At 38.2% G+C, this 20,644-nt stretch overlaps 1 protein-coding gene across 4 annotated transcripts in view; it reads right to left on the reverse strand.

The window, feature by feature from the left end:
- Positions 1-20,644, reverse strand: part of FGF12 (fibroblast growth factor 12) — a 504,561-nt gene that overhangs the window by 218,218 nt on the left and 265,699 nt on the right. Inside the window, exon 1 of one of the 4 annotated variants that reach the window (XM_070242696.1) lies at positions 14,556-14,732. The exons of the other annotated variants lie outside the window; for them this stretch is intronic. The gene's annotated coding sequence lies outside the window, so the exon portion shown is untranslated. Of the gene's footprint in view, positions 1-14,555; positions 14,733-20,644 lie in introns of those variants that run through there. 4 annotated transcript variants of the gene reach the window in all.

Genomic DNA, 20,644 nt, shown 5'->3' on the forward strand with positions numbered 1-20,644 from the left:
TAAACACACGCATATGCACACACACACAGACACACATACTATAGGCTAGCTTCAGTTTCTCTTGGGAACATATCTTAAATACGGTTTGTTGCAATTACTGTTTGAGTCCTATTTTATCATTTGATTTTTCCCTACAGAGATTTCCTCTGTCATAAGTTCTGACTGATTTCTGACTCATGGATGCAATGCTTATACATCTCATCCTCCAAAACAACATTCAAATCTTATCAAAAATTACTTTGCTCATTTTCTTAAATTTATTGTAGATATAAAGTCCTATCATCCAATGAAATCCAGAAGACTAAAAGTGAACATGAAAGTTAAAGGAAGGCTCTGATATAATCATTATTACAGTAATTTATGTAATTTTTCTCTTTTCTTTTTTTCCTTCTACATACATAGCAAAGCAAGAACAGAAACAAAGAAATGCGTAAAGAACGTGAATTGAAAATGACCAATTGAGTAAGGGCAGAAATAAAACTATTTCTGATCTACCTAATAAAGAGGCTACTAGGAGAGACAACCTTAATCAGAGTCAAAAGCCAGGAGACAAAGCAAAAAAAGGCATAGGGCTAGTACCTTTAAGTATTTCATTGTCTTCCATAAGGTTGACACCAATCTGTCTGGTGCTCCCTTATCTCTAAACACTGTAGATGGCTGCAGTAGCTACTTACGAGGCAGCACAATTCTATAACAATAGTATGAATAACAATTATATGAATACGAAAAAGGGCAATTGTTACTAGGGATCTGCATAGTGTTTGAGAAAGAATGTAGAGAAATAGCCATAGTGCTCCTGTCTCAGACGTGGGATGACTGCACTACAGTCCAAGGATCGTAATCAGATCCCATTCTTATCAGTGAATCAGAACATGCCCTGGCATGCCTGCCTGTGCGAAAGCGCTATAGAGAAGATGGTTAATATCTTATGACGATATCACAAAGGAAGAACTCGAATGACACCATGGAGTTGGCCCTTTTGTGATTTCACAGAATAGATGTGACAAGTATAAGACCAGATAGGATTTCTCAGACACTTAGAATTTTAAGGTTCAAATGAACTGAAAGTATATCTAACCATTTTGTTAGATGATTAGACATCCAAGGATGTCTTTTTTTTTTTAGGTTTAGAGATAGAAAATGGCTTATTAATAAACTAACTCAGAAAGCCAAGTTCTGCTTGATTAATCTTTGATAAATTTTTACAAAATAGATTTTATTTTATGTCTTATTTCATTTTTTCAATTTATCAAGATAGTTATTTTCAATAAGTAGAGTAATGAAACAGAAATGGCATGACTTTAAAGTTGGACTGTAGCTACTCTTAATTATTTTATATAATTGAAAGTACATAAAACATAATCATTCATGAAAATAAGCAAAGACAAAGGCAGTTCAAATCAGTGTAGTAGATTCCCAACTACAAAAAATGAATTATTACGTTGGAGAGCATCAAGATTTATATTGCATTCTATTTAAAATACGTGGTTATAGAAATTGACATATTTTAGTTTTTTGTGGGTGTTTTTGGCTAGTGAAGTATGATAAAATGCAGATATTGTACTAGGAGTTGTGGGGGCTACAATTAGAAATCATGCACTAAAAAGAATTCCATTTATTATGCGAGACATATGACTTACAAACGCATAATTTCAACACACTAATAAATGGAATAAGAGTTGGAGATAGAAGGAGTATAGAAAAAATTAAAAATGTAAACACTAATACTATTTGTTTTTTGATTAAAGCCATCATAAATGTATTTACATTTTTCAGATATTTCACCTTTTTGAAAGCAACTTGCTTTAGGTTGCCAGACTGTGAAATACTGTGAAATAAATAAGTACTCAAGTTTGGAAAATAAATTTAAAAAATTAAACATACGAAAAAGAAGAAAACAGGATGAGCAAAAACTTTTAGCTGTATCTCAAGAAACACAAAGCAGTGTCAAAACTTTGTCACTTATTTCCTGATATTGATGTCTATGATACCCAATGATTGAAAAAAGAATTCAAAGAATAAGAAAAAAACAAAGACAACCAAGAAAAAAATAAAAGAAGATAATCTTATAAAGAAACAGAATTGAATGGCTAACAAATGTGAAAAGATTTAATTTAACACTATCTATTCCACACTTCTCCCTTGAGGTCTGGGACCACCTGGACTGAGCAGTCCCTCAAGAGGAAGGTAGGGAACTGGATACATATATTTTAACGCTATCCCTTCAGCATTCTATTCTCCTTTCAGCATATCCATTCAGCTTCCTCCTTTTTAGTCCTAAGTTTCAAAAAGGCAACTAAGCATTCCTAGTGCTGAGTGTTCAATTGACTTCACAAAGTGAAAAAATACCCAAAACTTTAGATCAATTTCACTTTATTTTGATTTTAAATCCTTACCTGATGCAAAAAAGTTAATATATGGGCATTCTCTTATAAGTGTATTAAGTATAAGACCCACCTTACAAAATGCACTATTTCTATGAGAGGTTATAAAGCGAAGGTGTCTGGTATAGGGAACAATTAGACTAGATGATAGCAGTAAATTCAACCTGAGGAACAAACGATGAAATAAACATTATATGTCTGTTTAAAATCACCATCTATAATATCTGGGCAATAAAAAGAGCTACCTATACTTAAATATCATATTCCATGTTTCTCATTTCAATTTAAAAATATTTAACCTAAACCAAGAAAGGTGCTGTGGTAACCCAGGTGTATAAAGAAAGAGCTCTCTCATAGGCTCACTCATAATCACTGACTTAGTTCCTTTAGTTTATGAAAAACATTCAAATGTCCATGAGTTTTCCTTCCATTTCAGAATGGCTGCTTAGATTGAGAACTGCATGGGAAATATCAAAATGGAGGGATGGGGGAAAGCCTTTTTCTGCAGTGTATTTTTGAGTCTCAGTAACTGCTGGGACATGCAGGCATACAGTTTCCCACCCCTATTCATTTGTTCATGTGCTTACTGCCCACATTTACTCCTATTGAAATCCTTCTCATCTTCTCTAGCCTGGCTCAAATGCCACACTCAGAGTGTGGGGGCTGTGGATAAATGCACTCCAGTGCATTAAAAAGAGGATAAAGAGATTGATGGAACAAGATCTCAGGGAATTGTAGCCATTTTTAGGCCATTTAAAGGTGCTTTTGTAGTCAATTGGGAAACTTTACAAAGGTTTTCATGGGAAAGTAACATGATATTAAGTACGTTTTTAAAAAAAATTCTGTGTAAAGACTGATCAAGGATTCAAGAACACGGAGGCTGAGACACCAGATGGGAGAATTTACAACATTCCAGGTTGTAACAACAAGCCCCCAAATCTTGGCAGTGACAGGAGGGCTAGAAAAAAGATGATATGGAACAAAGATCATCAGTTTATATGTTAGTGACTGTATCTGATTCATCTTACTATTCCTTATAGTCACCAGAAAGTCCTCAGTTAGTACCTGATGAATAAATGAAGGAATAAAGCTTTGTAGAGATCAAATCAATGAGGAACGTGACTGGATATGAGGACAAAGAAGAGATGAGTCAAAGATAAGTGGGGCTCCCTTTCCCTTCTTGGCAGACAAGAAGGTTGATGTAAGAAAACTACCCATATTTGCTAAGTGCATACTAGGTATCATAAGTAGTGCCATTCACTGAGATGGGAAACTTAAGATGCAAAGCAGACTGAGATCTAGAGGATGATAATAAATTGAAGATGAGGCAAGTTGCATTTGAGTTACAGTGGAACCACATGGAGGTATCCAGCATGTAGTTGGAAATTTGGATGGGGAGCTCAGATATCAATCTGTGAGTCAGGAATATAGAGGTGACAGGTGAAGTCAATAAAGATGAGCTCATCCAGGGAGAAACTATAGCAGAAGAAGGATAAAAAAATAAACAACCAACCAAAAAAACAGGACTATCTCTATTAAAGACTAATGCTCACAAAGATTACCCTGCTCTCATGGACCCAGCTGTCAACAAGTTCAGAATCTAGCAGAAGAACCAAAACTCTAGGAAACAATTTCAATAAAATGTCATGCGTATTATGATAAAAGTATCTACAGAGTAAGTGGCTGCACAAAGGAGAAGGTGGAGGATTTTACTTGGGAAATATGTCTGAATGATGAATGAAGCTTCCGTGGGCCCAAGGAGGACAAAAAGAACTACTGTCTTGGGAGTAGTAAAATATATCTCTCTTCATTATATTAGTGCACAGACTGTCACAGTGAAATTGTGAACAAAGATATGCTCAGAACTCTTAAAATTAAACACAGTAAGGCCTTATTGCATATAGTTTACAGGCTGTGAAATCTACCTGTGAAAGTGCCTGGATCTATTCAGAAGACGTCTAGACCAAGTGGAAACTTAATTCAGAAGGCAGGCAAAAGCTTCTTATGAAAATCCTAAGAGTTTAGTTAACATTAAAAAATAATAAAATCCCAGGGCCAGCCTGGTGGCATAGTGGTTAAGTTTACACACTCTGCTTTGGCAGCCGGGGGTTCGCGGGTTCAGATCCCAGGAGCAGACCTACACATCACTTATCAAGCCATGCTGTGGTGGCATCCCACATACAAAATAGAGGAATACTGGCACAGATGTTAGTTCAGAGACAATCTTCCTCACCAAAAATATAAAATAAAATAAAGTCCCTACTGTGAAACTATAAACTTCTTTTCTCAAAGCACCTTATAAATAGCAGTTGCAAAAACAGTTAACCAAATATTACTGGGCAGAGGGATAAAGTGACCTCTTAAAGTCCTCACAGAAATTCTAATCTAGACTGAGGGTATTTTACTCTGGGGTTATTAGACCAAAGCTGGATTATTATGTTTGATTCCAAGCAACATCCTCCACAGTGACATTGATAAACTGGAGCTTGTCCAGAGGCAGGTAATCAGGATCATCAACACATCTTCTATACGCCTTGCAATTTTAGGTGCTATAAATCCTAAAAGTGACTTTGTGTTAGACTTCAAATTCAGGAAACAGGTCTAGCTTATTTTTGGTGAAATAACATAGTCAATGTTTCAAAAGATAAAACTGAATTTCCCTATGTATACTGTACCCATACTGCATAGATAAAGAAATGAAAAAAAACAAATAATTAAAGAACTCTTAAGCTGTTCAAGTAAAAAAGCTGGACTACACATGAAATTCTTGGTGTTCCATACCTCCCACTAACCCACAACTTCCTTAAGAGAAAGACCTGTGTCTTTCTGTTGCCCCATACCACGGTGCTAGATTATAAGTAGACAATGGATGTGTGTCAAATAATTGTATGAAATTGTGAATAAATGAATAAATATCAAGTAAGTTAGATGATCTTTAAAGTCTCCTATGACCCTTTGACTCTATGATTACAATATTAATGACTACAATTTTGCTTTGAATTCTATTCATGTCCTTTTTCATCCAAGATGTGGGACAGAGCTGAACCAGAAAATTTCAACAAACTCAGATTTCCCAAAGGATCAATAGCATACATATGAAGAGGACTCTACTTATGGATGCTCACAGAACATCACTGAGTGCCCCCCCCACCACTGACTCTCTCTCTCCACCAGGAAGAATAATTTATATTTACCTTTCTAACTAGCAGTAAATTAAATGTCTTTACTGGTTTTGTTGGGCCTATGTCATTGATAAGATTATTCATTCAACACATAAATTTACGTGACATCTATGTGTCAAGCACTACACTAGGCTTTGTCTTTTAACATGAAATAGATTAATAACCATGTTCTATATAAGAACTAAACTCAAGAAATGACTTTATTAGGCCACGTTCCAATCAAACAGTAAAACCAGCCAGTGATTCAATAGAATCATACTTTCACTGACAATTCACTTCTATATAGAGAGAAATAATCCCATAAGAGCCCGCCAAATTGTTTCCCTGAAGATTCCTCATACTTGGGAGACATGGTGAGGAAACCTCTACTGATTGTTAATGACATTCTCTTCAAAAACAAAAAGAACCCTTCTCAAGGAAGGGTTAAAATTGACTTTATCTTAGACTTCAATTTGAGGGAACAGGCCAAGCTTATTTTTGGTGAAATAACAAGATCAATGGTTCAAAAGATAAAACTAAATTTCCCTTATGTATATTGCAACCATACTGCACAGATAAGGAGATGTAAAAAACTAAAGAAGATAAACGTCAAATATCAATAATACCATGAGAACAGAGGATATGGATGATACGCATAAACGAAACTCACGGAAACTCTAAAAACTCATTTTAGGCAATATTTTAATTGTACTCTTCTTTTCTGAATCTTATAGTTTTACCACTAATGAGCAGAATTAAATTTCACCAACTGTCCATAATAGAAATCAATGTGATGACTGCTAAGAGTATGTCAAACCTGATATTCAGTAAATGTTGATTTCTTTCTTCCTTTATTGATGAAGTCTTGGTGGAAAACATATCAAAAAGTGTATCCCAAGGTCTGGGGTATCTAAAAACTTGATAATTAAGGCATGACTTTCCTCTCTACTACCATTCCAATTTCTATGTTCTGTATACTTTACTATATTTCCACCGCTTAATTTAAAACTGTCGTGAAATACCGTTTTTCACATTAGCTTATTCAGAAGTCTTCAACTTTCACTCAATATCACATAGTTCCTTTTCCTGTCTGTTTTGTATTGTTATCTTCTCTTTGAGGCTGCACTAGTAAATAAATAAACGCACTTTCCATTAAAACAAAATCTGGTTCCACCACCTTATTAAATCTCTTCACTGCTGAAGTCCAAACTTATGTCTTTCTTTGCGCAGTGAAATGCTAGAAACTAAAATAATACAGGGAAAATTAGAAATACAGTCAGTTTATATTCAATTAAATTAATGGATCTAAGAACAAATAAAGAACATAGAAGAGAACAGTTAAATGAAAATATATTTGTTAATTTTTTTGCTATTCCATTTAATATATAAGTCAAATCTTCTAAGATTTCACATTAAACATATCACGAAGCTATTTTCTTACATCCTACATACACATATCTTGGAATCTAACCACTTATCCTCTATAAGTATTAATACCAGAAATATACATCAAAAATGATAAAGCTGAAAACATTCTCAGAAAACATCTGATATAACCCCTTTATTCTAAAAATCAGGAAACTAAGCTGAAGAGAAGAAAAAGGGTTTCCTCAAGGTCAAAAAGGTCAGTGTTATTTCTATGACACAATGTTACCTTAGACTGAATCAAAGGCCTCTTTTATTCATACCTTCCTAAGAAAAAGGCTGGGTTTCAAAGCAAGCAAAAAAATAAATAGAGAAGATTGCAGCATACACAGAAGACTTCCTTAATGCTGCTATCAATAGCTTTAAAAGTAAGAGAAGAGGAAAGAAGAAAAGCCAATGAGGTAATAAAGAGTTGACAGAAAGAAGCTTTTTCATTAGACCCAATCAATATTGTATTCCCCCATCACTTAGAGCTTCACCAAGGAAAGTGAAACCACAGTGAATATGTTCCCGCGAGGGTATTTAACGCTAAAATGACTTGTCGGTCTCAACTGTAAATGTAAGGACCAGACACGATGGAATTGAAATCAATGGTGAGGGTTATTGCTCATTAACCCAATGTTAAGAAATCAAAGTCAGTCAAAATGGAAATGTGTCCTTTTCCAAAATGGCTACATCAGCCACTTCCCTTCAGTTTCTGGGGCAAAGACATAAATTAATATAAAGATAGCCCCTCTTTTAGCACTCCCATAGAAACTGTCCCCTTTATAAGTCATTACTCTGCTGAGAAAGGGGAAAGTTTATACTGAGTGAAACAGGGTAGCAACTGGGTGTTGGGTTGGGGAGGAAGGAAGACATGAATTGTAAGTATTTCTCTAATAGCTTTATATCAAATGAAAATCGATTAATGATTTTTTGTATTTTAACATCAAACCAAAGGAAATTAATACTTGCCTTAAATACTAATTCCTTTTCTTGTTCAGCATTTTCACATTTGTACAGAAATTCCCTTGGAGCCTGACTAGTACTGATGTCATGAGCACATTAATCACCAAAAGAACTCTTTTCCTTTTGATGAGTTATTTCTGACCACCTACTATGGAGAGAACATGGAAATGATAGGGTCCTTTTCCTGTAGGAACTCACCCTCCAAAAGCAGAGACAGGTACTTATAGAGTAATTATAAAACAAGACAGACTGAACTGCAGACAACAATACAGGGACAAAGCCAAATGAAGCCTAGGCAGGCGGTGATTCATTTTACCTGGGAGGATCTGAGAAGATCTGGCAGAAGAGATGGAAATTGAGCTAGGCTTCAAACAATGGGCAGGACTGCAGCAGAGTGGATAAGTGAGGGGCTGTGTCTAGGTAAGTAAAAGATAAGTGTGGAGGTTAATGGCATCCCCCATGGAAATAACTATAAACCAAAGGAACTGAAAATGGATAGACACAGTAAATGTTCTCTGAACGTCAACAGGGTTGGGATTGGCTAGAGCACTGTGTGAGGAGGGGTGGAGAAAGAACCTTGATTGTGCAGCCTATTCATGATGACAATACATATAATAAAACAGCATGCTCTCAGCCAGGCCTTGAACCCACATGTGCATTTGTAAAAGACAGGTTTTGGCTAATTTTTTTTAAGTTAAGGAATTATTGTTATTTTTCTTGAAATATAGCCATTAAAGGAGAAACTGTCCAAAAGAACACAGCAAAACCACAACTTGGAACACAGTAGTACAAATCTGGCTAGAGTAAACAAAGCCTACTTATGTATTGCCCCACAGGAAAAGAACGGGGACTTCCTCATTATTGCTGTGTCCCCTTCCCAAGGACATGATAGACAGACATTCGATAGGTGCATGGCAATATTACTTGACTATAGATATTTAAAAGCAACTACCTACATTTAAATTGCTCAAGACAAAGAACAGGTGAATAGATTTTGCTACCAGCATTGGGAAATGTCCCACAGGAGACAGCTATGGTGTGGCAGTAAGCCATAGGCTTATGCTTAGTGTCAGTGCTTGCTCTGCCTTTCATAGTTGTATGACCTAATTTACCCCTTCAGAGTCTCATTTCTATCTTCCATAAGGTGGGTGATTGTAATGAGCTCTGATATTTTCCAGTTCAAACTCACCAACACTTTAAGTCATATCCCCAACTAGGTAGACCTCCCAAGGCTGATGTCACAGATACTCGTCCTCAAGCACAGACATGGAATAGCATGAGACAAAGTCTTAAACAAAGTACCAATTCTAATAAGAGTTTTTAATCCAAATTTCAGACATTGCCTGGATTCAAACAATGAACCAAGGTGCATGAAGCTTACTGCTCTCCAGCCTTCACCCATCAGCTCCAGGGAAACAAGCTGCAGAGTGAATGTGGTTGCTTAGCATGAGAAAGAAAGGGCAGGACTGTGGTTTAGGTGAAAGTAACAAGAGGGCCATGGAACCTCCATCTTCAGGTTTCCAACAAAGATGGTGCTCCCCTTAGCAGAACCAAAATGAATGGAACTCTAACTCAAGAAGCCACGTAGTAATTCAGAAATGCAGCTAAGGAATATCTCAAAGAAGGTAATTTTGTGGAAACACTAGGAAAAACATGATTTCAAAGTAAGTTTCCTTCTTGGGGCTGCTTTTCGCACGACCTGTAGGTGGAGAGGAAAGAGTAGGCAGACCTCTTAGGATCCAGAGCTGCAGAATGTGGAGGCAGCCCAGCCAGGATGCTACAAACTACTTTGCCTGAGTAAAAGCTGCAAAGGATAACGGCCCTGAGGCCTGTTGGGGAAAGACAGACTCAGCAGGGAGGCAGACAGGAACCCTCTCTACTGTTCCAAAGGGAAAGTAAATCTCCAATCTCTCAGAGGGATATCCCACGTGAAGAGGATTACAGAAGAAGCCTGGGTTTCTATCAATGTGACTTCTTTTCCTAGAATTCTGAGCACCTGGACCATCATATCATATGCCACTTAGCCTTCACCTCATGACTACACTCTGGTTGCAAAAATCCACCGCAGTCCTCTTTTGAAGCAATAAACCATGACACCAACGCAGCTTTTACTCTCTTCATAGTGAGAAACTTGCGTTTCCTTGAATTTGAGATCCTCCTTATTTTCCATCATTTTTTATTACTTATTCAGACATTGACCAATCTTTTCTGTTCCAGCCTCTTTAGGTGATGTTTGAGTAGCTGTCCTCTCTTAAAGTCTTCTCCCCAACATAATGTTGCATATGGGATGGATATTATGTGGACAGCTCAGCTAGAGCTATTTGTCTAAAAAGAGTATCTAACACTTATTCTAACGAGGCACTTTGAATATAGATCCCTACTTTCAGTACTTATTTAAATTTTGTCCCTGGTTCTTAATTATTTGAGGAGTATTATCTGATTCTAGGACACTATGAAGGTGATCTGGGTCATCTTTCAAATTCCCAAAATTAAAATAAAACGTTTAAGTCACCAGTAGCAATAAAAAATATATCTTCTGGAAATTTTTATTTTTTATTTTTACAATAACTTATCCAAGTTCAGAGTTTTTCTCTCCTGAATCTCTTTCACACTTCGTTTCAATCCCCCCTTTGACCTTAGGTTTAAAAAAGTCTAAAACGCTGCAGCACACGATTTAATTCCTAATCCTTGAAGGGACAGAACAGGCCTAAATTGGGGCCAAAAGAAATAAAGACTGATATTTTAAACAAAGATATGTTTAAAAGCACAATACAAGTAATTAAAACATGGGATGCAGTTAGGAACATCCTAAACAGCACACTAGGAAAATAGTTTTGATACTTCCTGTGTAAGTAAGAGCAGATGAGTATTTCAGGTCCCCAGTCATGAGTATTTCTCCTGGGCAGAGGGGAGCTAGTTAATGACTTTTCAAGCTAAAAAGGCCCTTAGATAACCTTTGATATAGTTTTCTTGTTTTTCAAAGAAAGAAACTAAGGTTCATTTCTAGTGCTGGCGGAGTGGAAAGAAAAGTAGACTAGGAAAAACAAACCTGAGTTCAAACTCAGAATCTACTTTGAATTAGTCTTGTGAACTTGAGAAGCCCCAGGCTTGCTAGACCTCAGCATCCCTGTATGGGAACTAGAGACACGAACCTAAGAATCCCTCTTTCTCTGAGGCTTGCTGTAAAGGAAAGACTCAATGAGTCACTATGCCATTTCCTCAGTTAGTTAACAGAGACGGAGGGGCTGCAGTGACACAGGCAGGATGCTAGGCACCGAGAATCTAGGGAGGATCAGGGCCGAGGTCCTGTCCCGAGGAACTCACACGCTAGTCAGGAAGATGAGGCACACAAACATATCACATAACGCAGCTCAGGTTTTGGATGCCATTAAACACTTGCAAGATTCAACAATAAGCCAAAGGAAAGGATGATCATTATAATTAAAATTGGGTGTACACAGTTTCTAGGCATCATGAATGTGTTTGTAAAGGCATTAGTGAATAAAATAAGTATTTTTTGTTTAAGCTCACAAGGTACGAAACGATGGGACTGGAACAGGTCGGTGGTTCTCAACACTGGTTGCACATCAGAATCACGTAGGACGTTAAAAACAAACAAACAAAACTGATGACTGATGTCGGATGTCTGAGCCCCAGAGTGGCCACATAAAACCACATTCTCTGGGTGTGTAGCATGAGCACATTTTAGAAGCTCCCAGTTGATTTAATTTTGCAGCTAGGGCTGAGAACCGCTGGCCTATATAATCTCTAAACTCTAACATTTTGTGATTCTATTTGTCCCATGTCATTCTCCTCCTCTAAGGAATCAAGTTTGGTCCTTAGGCCTTAGGGCCTTCTCTAGTGAGCCCTGAAAAGTCATTAAGAAAAGACTGTAGACATTTAAACTCCAATTAAGAGACATTAACCAGAAGTATGGTTAGAAGCAGGGAGCCAGGGGATGTATAAATACCACAAACTCATCAAATGACTAACAATAGGCAGACAAATAAGGGGAATTTTACAAAGTTAGTCTTTTCAAAGTCACTTGAGTACACAAAGACCAGTGAATTTGGCCCCGACTCACCTATGAAATCCATCTAAGTGCGACACAGATAAAAGCCATATCATGTGCAGGACTGAACCAGGTCAAATGTGTTCAAAAGCCTGTTAGATACCAAATATTGTTTTTCAATTTTAAAAGATTAGAAGAACTATGAAGGTTTTTTACTTTGTTTAATATTTTTCTCTCCCTTCTAAGATTGCCCTTGCAAAGTAGTAACTCTTAGATCAATGGTGGAAGGTGAGTATTCTAAAATGTTTCCTTGAGAGTTCAAGAAAAAAGTAGATAGCCTTAAACAGATGGGTAGTCATGATCTTCATCATATTGTAAAACTATCAAACAATAAATAATACCATTCCCCAATTTTTTCATCTTAGCATTCTACAGCGCTTCACAGTTTGGAATTATATTATTTGACCCATATTAGCCCTGCTTCTCCATTAGATTTCCTCCATCTCAGCAAAGGTGCCACTCACATGTGAGTTGTTCAGCCAGGAATCATCCAGCACCTTACTCTCTCTTGACTCATATCCACCTATTATCAGGTATGCTCATTCTACCTCCACCTACTCCTTTCATATCCAAGGCCACTGCCATAACGTTTCACGTCAACATTATGTATAGCCCAGACCAGTGGTGCTCAAAATTTTTGGTCTCGGGACCCTTTTATACTCCTAAAAATTATTGAATATCCCAAAGAGCTTTTGCTTATGTGGTTCATATTTTTCAATGTTTACTGTGTTTGGAAATTACAACAAAATTTTTCAAATATTTATTTATTTAAAATAATTGGGGCCATCTCAGTAGCATCATGGTTAAGATCACATGCTCTGCTTTGGCAGCCTGGGGTTTGTGGGCTTGGATCCCAAGTGTGGACCTGCACACCATTCCTCAAGCCATGATGTGGTGGCATCTCACGTACAAGAAATAGAGGAAGATTGGCAACAGATGTTAGCTCGGGGCCAATCTTCCTTGCCAAAAAAATAAATAAATAAATAAAAACAAATAACCCACTAAATACTAATATAAATAGCATGTTTTAATGAAATATAACTATATTTTCCAAAACAAACAAACAAAAATGAGTGAAAAAGCAGTTGAATGGCATAGTGGTTAAATTTGTGCACTCTGCTTTGGCAGCCCGGGTTTCATGGGTTTGGATCCCAGGTGTGACTCCACACCACTTGTCAAGTCATGCTGCAGTGGCATCCTACATGCAAAATGGAGGAGGACTGGCAACAGATGTTAGCTCAGGGCCAGTCTTTCTTACCAAAAAAAAAAAAAAAAAAAAGCAGTTTATATGTTTGCAAATCTCTTTAATGTCTGGCTTAATAAAAATCAGCTGGATTCTCAAAGCTGCTTCTGCATTTAATCTCTTGCACTATGTTGTTGTGATTGAAGTAAACAGAGATAACCTGGCCTCACACAGATATGTGGTTGAAAAGGGAGGAAAATTTTAATAGCCTTTTCAGATGATTGTAGATAGATCCAATAATCTCTGGAAAACTCCACTGGACACTGATAGAATGAATGAACAAGGTGAATTATTATTATTATTATTAAGAAATATTATTATGAAAATAGTTTTGAACTTGTGGACCCACCGAAAGGTTTTCAAGGCACCCCCAGGGCCTCTGCACCACACTCTGAGAACTGCTGGCCCCACTGATGCCCTGGCCAACTTAGGATTCCTTAGCTTTCACTCTCCTCTCCAAAGCCAGAATGTCCATTGAAATATGCAAGTCACATTATATCACCCCCAACTTCTGACTCTTCTTTGGATCCTAGATTAAAATACAAACTCCTGGGGCCGGCCCAGTGGCACAGCGGTTAAGTGCTCACGTTCCACTTCGGCAGCCCAGGTTTCACCGGTTCAGATCCTCAGTGCAGACATGGCACCGCTTGGCAAGCCATGCTGTGGTAGGCATCCCACATATAAAAGTAGAGGAAGATGGGCATGGATCTTAGCTCAGGGCCAGTCTTCCTCAGCGAAAAGAGGAGGATTGGCAGCAATTATTAGCTCAGGGCTAATCTTCCTCAAAAAAAGACAGAAAAACAAACTCCTTCCGAGGGTTTTCAAGGCCCTGCACAACTCAGCCCCTGCCAAGCTTTGCACGTCATCTGCACCCCTTGCTCTCGTTGCCCCAGCTACACTTCCACTTCCGCAAAAGGACAGAACTCCCTCTCGCCTCAATCTTCAAGCCAGTTGCTCTCTTCTGCCTTGAACATTCTTCCATACTTCTTTGTCTGCCTCATCTTTCAGAATTCAGCTTAAAGGACTTCCTCAGAGACACATTTCCTGACCAAATGCTGGAGATAATATCTTCATTTTACAAATCTGCAAACTGAGGCTCAAATATATTAAGAAACTTACCTAACGTTCTTACAAAAAAAATATTCAGAATTCAACTTCAAAGACTATTTAGTTCTATAGGGCTCTCCTGACCTTGGTACTAACCTCTTTACCTTCGAAAACATCTAAAGCAATTGCTTATGTTTACAGTCAAGAAAGTCAGCCCCTCTGGACCCACGTCTCCCAGCAGGTCCTTACAAGTCCCAAGTGGCACCCCTTGATACCTCCGAGGCTCCTGGCACGCAGAGAGGGACAGCCCAGCCAGGAGCTGGGACCAGCACATCATAACAACAGAGCTGCAGGACCGCTCCTTCAGCACCGGCCCGCAGAGCACCACCAGGCAGACCTCCGCCAGCCTTTCCACTTCCCTCCTCCTCGCTAGAGATCCCCCGAGAGGCTCTAGATCACACACAGAGCAAAGCAAATGTGTCATGACCCTCCACACTTCCTTGAACTCTTCATCACGTCCCGCCGCCCCCACCCCCGCCACAAGAGTTTCCCAGGGTCATATCAAATTGAGTTATTCAGATTCAGCCTTCTTAGCCCAACATGGTGGAAGATAAACACAGAGGATCTGCAGTGTGGGGGCTGGGGAGTCATGCGACAGCTTAGCCACTTCCTGACTCCATGAATCTGAACAAGTTTCTCAGCCATTTTGAAGCTTAGTTTTTTTTATTTCAAAGAAAGGGTCACCTATGTCAGTGGATTGCTATAAAGAATAACAGGGCCAAAAGTTGTGAAGAAACTATAAATCCCAAAGTCACACAGTCAAGTTAGCTGTTATTAATATGCATGATTAACTTATAGACTTTTTGCATCTAAGACTCCTCCTTCTCAAAGATACTTAGGGGGCCGGCCCTGTGGCTGAGTGGTTAGGTTCACATGCTCCACTTTGGTGGCCCAGGGTTTCGCTGGTTCAGATCCTGAGCGCAGACCTACACACCATTCATCAGGCCATGGTGAGGTGGCATCCCACATAGCAGAACCAGAGGCAGTCACAACTAGAATATACAACTATGTACTGGGGGGGCTCTGGGAAGAAGAAGAAAAAAAACAAGATTGGCAACGGATGTTAGCTCAGGTGCCAATCTTTAAGAAAAAAAAAAGATACTTAGAAGGTGGCGTCAGAATCAAACCCCTTTAGATGCGGTGCATCTTTCTTTGGACGACAAGTAAAGCTCTGTAGTTCCATGTAGGCCATTAGATAGAATCCAAAACGTAGTACTGTATTAACTGGCTCCCTTATGTCCAATAAGGCTGTTTTTGTGAGTTCTCATAGGATCTATAATAATTCCAGAAGGAAAAGTCATAGCAAATATACATTATGACAAAGCACTCAAGGAAGAGAGAAGAAAAAATTAATCACTATTAACAAATTTCCCAAACCAAATCAATGCCATAATATCTATGCATAAATATGCTCTCACCAAGAAGAAAAGCAATGTGGTGCTCTACTGGTAAGCCCAGTATTTTTTTTTTTTTTGAATATAATTTTATAAAACAAAGCTCTAGTTTCTAAAGATCTTGCAAAATAATCCTATTGCTTTCCCAAATACAGACTGCCTCATTTCCTGCAAATTGTTTTCTAATTCTGTTCAAGAATATTGACTTCATTAAAACTTTGAAGATGTAATCCTGAGTTACGGCTTGATGAGATCTCTGTGGGATGAAAGAAATCAAGAGATCACAGCACCTGCTATTTTAGAATGTTCTTACAATGGAAACACAATTTGTTGATGAGAATGCACTGCTGTAGAGAAAATAGGATTAAAAAAAACACACACGCACAAAACATCAGTTTAAACCCTAGGGTGAGTTCTGAAGAGAAAATCTTGTGTTTTTTTTAACACACATCAAGGCAAATATCATTTAATTAGGCTGATTTTGTAGTTCAGACATGAGTCATACTTTTAAAAGAGAAAATACAATAAAAGTACTTGCTATAAATATAAAACATCACCTGTCGTATGAATCTATTCTTGATCTATATATTGACCAAAATTATTTCAATTTATAAAAATCTAATTTATATTCCATAGGTCACATGATGAAGTATTATTTTCCCTTTTTTATCAGTTTTCTTCTTTAAGTTTCTGATTTCTGTGATGTTTCCTTCGTATATGCAAAAGGATATTTGATAGTAAAATGTTGAACGAGTGTGCTATTAAATACTATACATCTACCAAAACAGTTTGGAGGAATACTAAAACATTTTGAATAGCCACAATTTTCATAACAGCAGAAACAAGGACTCAGAAAAATAAGACAATGAAAATCAACAAAACTTAGTAAAATTATAATCCCTTCTTTGATGTATTTTATTCACTCAGTGTAAATATATTACACTATCTTTAAAAAGGGGGGGGCATATAACGCCAAATACTTAAGTTACAAGAAATATCTAATGATTTTAGGTGAGAAACTTTTCCTGATTGCTGACTGTTTTTAATGCTCTGGTTTGAGGGAAGGAATTAAACCATATAGAAAAATAATAAAAACACAAAAGAACTTAAAATACATAGATCTAGGCTCATGTGGTTACTCTGTACTTTCCAGAGAGGTTCTCGTTTGAAAAATGAAGGACGGATACTGATGACCTCCAAGGTTCATGGCCGCTCCAACATTCCAAGATTCTATGAACACCCTTCCTCTCCTGCTTCTGAATGCTCTCCATTACCTGCAGTAACTTCTCAGTCAAAACATACATAATTTGCAGTGCAATCATTTGTACAGTGTTTCTACTCAAAAGTAAACAGTGTTGGAAATGAATAAAGCACGTAATTCACATGGATGTACTCATAGCTTAGATACAGCAAATTGAGCGACGTCAACATTTAAGCAAACACACTAGCAGGCCTGGCTAATACAGATATTTCACACATAAATAATGACTCAATAATGACCAGAAGAATGTTCCTCTCTTTATTAGAAAGTGCACAGACAGAAATATTCTAAAGGCTTTTTTATGGTTCAATGACCTCAGTCAACTTGCCAGTTCAAGGTCTCCAATGTTTCATTTCCAAAGAGATACAGCCCACACAGTGCCTAGGGGCTGACTATCCCTATGCTGTCTGTACGGCTTCACTATTGGATTTGCTTCTATCGTGCATGCTAGTTCTAGGATGGTCCTGTTAGAACTCCAATCGCCTGACAGCCTAAGCGTCCTTCTACCAGTTACCACCTCTACTCTACCCTCCTCCTGTTCTAATTACAAAATAAGAATAATAGCAATAGCAATCCCTAATGGTAAAAATAAATAATCCACAAAATTAATTCCACCATCTGACAGAGGACACCCAATTCGTCATACTACTTTTGTCAGTGTTGTGCTGTGAAGAGCACAGGCAAGAAAAATCAACTGGATCTAGTTCTAGTCCAAGTTTTGCAACAAGCAAGCTGTGCAACCTTGTATAAACCACCAACTTGCTCTGACTCTCGGATTTCTCATCTAAGTAAAGATTGTGCTGCACAGTCCAAGGGTAAGCCATCACACTGGGCTCCAGGGATGGCATTCACAAAGCATCGAATGTGCACTGTGTCCCGGGAACTGTGTGATGTGAGGTCTTGCTTTGCCACTTCTCACGTTTTCATTCTGCAATATCATGATTTTGAAACCTGATACTTTTTCCATGTAATTTCAGTATTCCCACCGTGTTTATAAAGTTTCAACATTATACACATCAGAACTTGGTGAGCTAAGACAAGAGATTGGGAGACACTCAAGGTGTCAGCCCTGAAATCAGAAACACAACCATAGCCTTTCCCATCCAACACTTGGCTTAGCTTCACTGTCTCAGCCTCACTACCCCTGGAAACCCTGGTCAGTGGAACGTATGTCTCAAAGAGAGAAATTCAGAGTGGAAATTCTTTATCAGGACAAGTTATTCCATTTCACTGCTTTACCCTTTGCAACTCAGTTTGTCGTTCACAAGGACACGGCTTAGAAGGGCTAGCGATTTCAAGAATAACTCACCCATCAAGTGAACATAACATCCAAGAGCTTATAAAACAGATTCTCTCAACTAGTTTTTCTTTTTGGTGTTTAGCAACTTCTTCCCAATTGAGCTCAAGTATTGTCTCTGGGATTGAGATGTGGAAGGTGCCATCTCTCTATAAATAGGCTCATCCCATGCTATGTGAATCATGGTTGCTGACAGCAAATCAACAGATTAATTATTTGGCTTTGTTAGTAACGATAACAGCACACTATCACCTTCCCAAAAAGCTTTACTGCGCCCCACACTCCCATTTTTCTACACTAAGCTTCAAAACTAACTGAAGTCCATGGTGTACAGACACATGCATGTTGCCTGCGCACTAGGCACATCTTAACAGGTCACGTCATCTCTCTGCCGGATTATTACTGTGACACTTTAGCTAAAGGAAGTCACCAGTCAGGATTCTGTCTGCCAAGATGTACACTAAGCAGACAAAAAAGAGAAGCAGATTAAATGAACACTGAAGAAAACAATAAACTCAGCAATTTCCTCAAATTCTCTATTTTGCAATGAGATGCTAAAGAAAGGGCCACAGGAAGTGATTTTCCCATGCAAAATTAAGCCAAGAAATTGCTCATCTCCAAATCAACTTCGACAAAGATCAGCTGAGTTTACCTTATCCATTCACAAATATAATCCACTTATCATTTTTATTACCTTGTTTTTAACTGAGAAGGCTGAGTAAGATCTGTTCACAGACATCATATAATTATCCCAACTAGGGTGAAAGAATATACTTCAGAGATTGAGACAGAAGTGTCACACTGAATTCAGAGCCTTGAAGTTCCTTGCAGACCACATAAACCCTAAGAGAAGATGGCCCCCAAAGGACCCCAGCACAGCAATACAAGGGATTTTATTTCCCCTAATATGAATCATTTACTACCCAGAGATAATTCTAGTTTTTGCATAAATCTTCACTTTATGAAATAAACAGACTATATTAATTGGATGTAAAATAACAGAGACTTTCGTAGCTCCTGCCTTGGGAATCATAGTCATTTTTGTTTACTCCTGAAATTTACTATTTTATCAACATCACAGAATAATAAAATGAGCCCATTATGGAGTGAATAATGTCATGAAAACCCAATAGACAGATGAGATGAGATGACTTCTTTGCAAGACTTAAACCCAAATTTCTACACTAATTTTGGCTCCGCTCATCCAGACTTTCCAAACGGTTTCCTTAAGCCAATGACACCAGCCCATATGCCCCACTCCTGGAACCTAGGAGAACATTACAGAGTTGCTAGGAGCTAACCTAAACCAGCCAACTGATCACAGAGCAAGCTTTCTTTCTAGACAGTATTTCCTTTCAGTCATCCACAGTAAGCACAGAATATCTACAGATTGCACATAATTCTGTGGACCACACCCAGAGGATCAATAAAGGCTGGTGGCAACACAGACCTAGGCAATGCTTCTTTCATTCTCTCAAGCTGGCTTGGCCTGAGCTGGGAATTAATCACTCTGAAACTCAAGGTATCCAATTTCCTTTTGTAGATAGAGACACATGAAAGACCAACCATTTGAGTTTGGGCCAAAGAAGAGAATCAGCTGCAGAAAGACCCTGCCAAGAAAATCTCTGATCAATCTGAAGTTTTCTTTACACTTTCTGAGGCCAAACTGCAGATACTATGTTGCACCCTTAACATCCCAAAAGTAAGTGTGAGTGTGCAAACGATAGAAATAATAGGACAGAAAAGTTAATGAGAAGAGCTCTAGGAAACCATGAGAGTGGTTGAAAGAAGAGAATAGGAAAAGAAGGTGTGTGTGAAAGGACAGGTAGGAAAATAGGGAGGTGAGAAATTAGAATGTCTGAAAGATGCAAGATCATGTGTTGTTGGAGGAAGAGTTAGAAAAAAAGAATATGTTTAAGTTCATCTGGTGTCTACTATGTGTCAAGAACTATGCTAAATTTTATGAGAGATACAGGGAGGAAGGCTTATATTTAGGTCCTTAGTAGGCAGTATAAGCATTGGATGGTTGGATGGATAGGTGGATGGATGGATGGATGGATGGATGGATGGATGGATAGATGGATGGATGAAAAAGAGAGAGAGAATGAGGTGGTCACTGCCCTCAAGGACTATACAGGCTATGTGGGACCAGGAACATCATGTACCTCTCATCCTAGTCAAACCATGGATTCATCAAGGTATAAAGTGTTTTTCTGAATATGGGACAAGAAGCTATTAACAGAGGGTAACTGAGAGAGAGAGAGAGAGATGTCTGGAAATTAAGGGAAAAGGGGTGCCAGAATGGAAGAGAGGGATCCTGGTTCCCATCCATCAGTGCCCCCAGGTGCTTTG

This window comes from Equus caballus, chromosome 19, assembly GCF_041296265.1.
Source record: "Equus caballus isolate H_3958 breed thoroughbred chromosome 19, TB-T2T, whole genome shotgun sequence".
Taxonomy (NCBI): Eukaryota; Metazoa; Chordata; class Mammalia; order Perissodactyla; family Equidae; genus Equus; species Equus caballus.